The sequence below is a fragment of the Penaeus chinensis genome, chromosome 16, assembly GCF_019202785.1.
Source record: "Penaeus chinensis breed Huanghai No. 1 chromosome 16, ASM1920278v2, whole genome shotgun sequence".
Classification (NCBI taxonomy): Eukaryota; Metazoa; Arthropoda; class Malacostraca; order Decapoda; family Penaeidae; genus Penaeus; species Penaeus chinensis.
This window is the reverse complement of record NC_061834.1, coordinates 8175906-8178405: the sequence shown is the minus strand read 5'-3', so window position 1 is coordinate 8178405 and position 2500 is coordinate 8175906. Positions and strand designations below refer to the sequence as shown.

The 2500-nt window shown below is 31.1% G+C and overlaps 1 protein-coding gene across 2 annotated transcripts in view; it reads right to left on the bottom strand.

The window, feature by feature from the left end:
- LOC125033560 overlaps positions 1–2500 on the bottom strand; it is a 27169-nt gene that overhangs the window by 6852 nt on the left and 17817 nt on the right. The gene's annotated exons all lie outside the window — the stretch shown is intronic.

Genomic DNA, 2500 nt, shown 5'->3' with positions numbered 1-2500 from the left:
AAAGTTTCTGTTTACCTTTTAAAACAGTTAACAGATTGTTCCAAAAATCCAGTTCTGTTCTTCGTGATGAACTAAACATCAGATATGACATAGCTTCCTTCAAAATTGTATTCACCAAGTTATCTCGCACCTTGCAAGAAATAAGACTAACCCTATCAGTTGCATCAACCCTTAGCAATTTTCCACCCAAGTTTGTTACGCAACTTTGTCCATTACGTCAATTATCGAGTTACATGCCTCGTAAGCAGAGAAGGGTAAGAGCTTTTAGCGTATTGCACAGACCTGCGAGCTGCTGAGAAACATCTGACAAAATTCCGGACCTCATTCCGCGAGTCAAATAGCAGGTTTGTCATCAGCTGTCAATAATAAGGTAGCGAGAATAGGGGGGAATGAACTCACTTCAGTCAGAAATAACAATAAGCAGAGGGTTAATTTCACAAAACCTATATATGTGTATTCTACGAATAAAACTATTTATATGAAGGAGATCTATAGATAATGTTTTTTTTTTCTTTTTTTTTCGAGATTTCTGATCTAAAGAAGAAAGAAAAGGAAGAAGGAGAGAAAAAAATAAAAATAAAGTATGGAAAAACGACGTCAGTAAACTCTTTCTTTCTGTTTCCATCCCGACCCCCCCCCCTCCCCCTCCACCCGACCCCTTTCCTTATCCCCTCACTTGGGCCAGGGGATTGATGTGTTGGAGGGGAAGTGGCGGGGGGCGGGGGGGAGGGGAGACCCAGCGATGGTGTGACTACTAGGTCAAGTTGCCACAATGCCCTGTTGACCTGGGCGGATTAAACTGAAGGACAATGGCATCGTTCTTAAGGAGAGGATTTCTTACTTGTAACTTGGCACTGTCTTGACTTTCATGGTGTCTGAAGGGCGTGATTTCTATACCCTTTCGGTCATGGGCGCTATTCTTTAGATATATACGTTTTTTATTTACGTAATGGCATTGGTCGTGGAGTGTTGAGTGAAGTATAAATTACACATTGGAATGGAGAGTGAAACAAATATCAATATCTATTTTTGAGGAAATTAAAATTTCATACCTTGTACAAAGAGAGAAGAATAATCATATTTCCACACTGATGGATATACAACATGTCATATATTGTACAACTGATACGTTTATATATATATTTTGTTTATATCAATCTAAAGTGTACGTTCATATTTCGATGCTTTCAATGTTTTTTTTAATATACTTTCACATAAAAAACAACAACAGCAACAAAAAGACAAAAAAAAAAACCTTTATTTTGATTTTTTTTTTCAGTTACTGTGCTTTCACATTTTAACCAAAACGAAAACACTGGCTGTATACTTTTAACGAAAATGAATATTTGATTGTTTAAATGTACTCGCTGCCATTGCTGCACAAATCTACAACAATATTCACCTAGTTTAAATGCCGCTTCTTGTAAAACCTTAAGTTATTAAGTTATTATTATTAAAGGAAAGGATGTGCTGAATCTTGAATGCTTTATGAACAGTGTTATGATGCAAAATGAAGAGTTCATAGTTGACTAGTATTATTCATTTAATTTATTAGAATTACTACGTATGATGACTGATAATAATACTATGAAATCTATGGAAATAATGATAATGATAATAGTAGTGGCAGTAATAATACTAATATTGATAATGATGATAACAGTGACGATAATAATAATAATAATGATAATATTAATGCTAATGAAATAATAAGTAATGATAATGATAATAATGGTAATAATGATAATAATAATAACAACGACAACAACAACAAAGCAATAGCAATAATGATGATGATGATTATGATGATAATAGTAATAATAATAATAATAATAATAATAATAATAATAATAATAATAATAATCATGAAAATATAATATGAACGAGAATGAATAACTTCACAATATAAGAAATATATTTGACCGGTTTCGATTATATCTCCATCAGAAATACATCTCTCGTATTGTGAAGATATACATTCTCAGTCATACCTTTTCTACATTTGTCAACATGAATACGGTTCAATGAAAACATTAATAATAATAGTATTAATAATAACAATCATAATAATACCGTAATACTAAACATAATAACAATAATAAGAACAACAATAACATCACCACAAACAACAATAGAAAATGACAATAATAATAACAGTAATAGTTATAATCATAATGATAATGATGATTGCAATCAATAACAACAACGATAGTCATAATAATTACTATGACTACAATCATTATTGTCCTAATAAAATAATCCTCATTTGCAGCGGTAATTATCATCATTATTAAGAGTAATTCATTAAGGAAATAGATCCCCATCATCTTAATTATTTTAATTATTATTTTCTCCATTATTACAATCAAGACAATGATAATCATAATTGTCATAATTACTCAATACACTAATAATATCACATACATCCCAATTGTATATTTACTATTGCCATAATTGTTTCTAATAACATAGACACTACAGAGAAATACAACAGCAATAA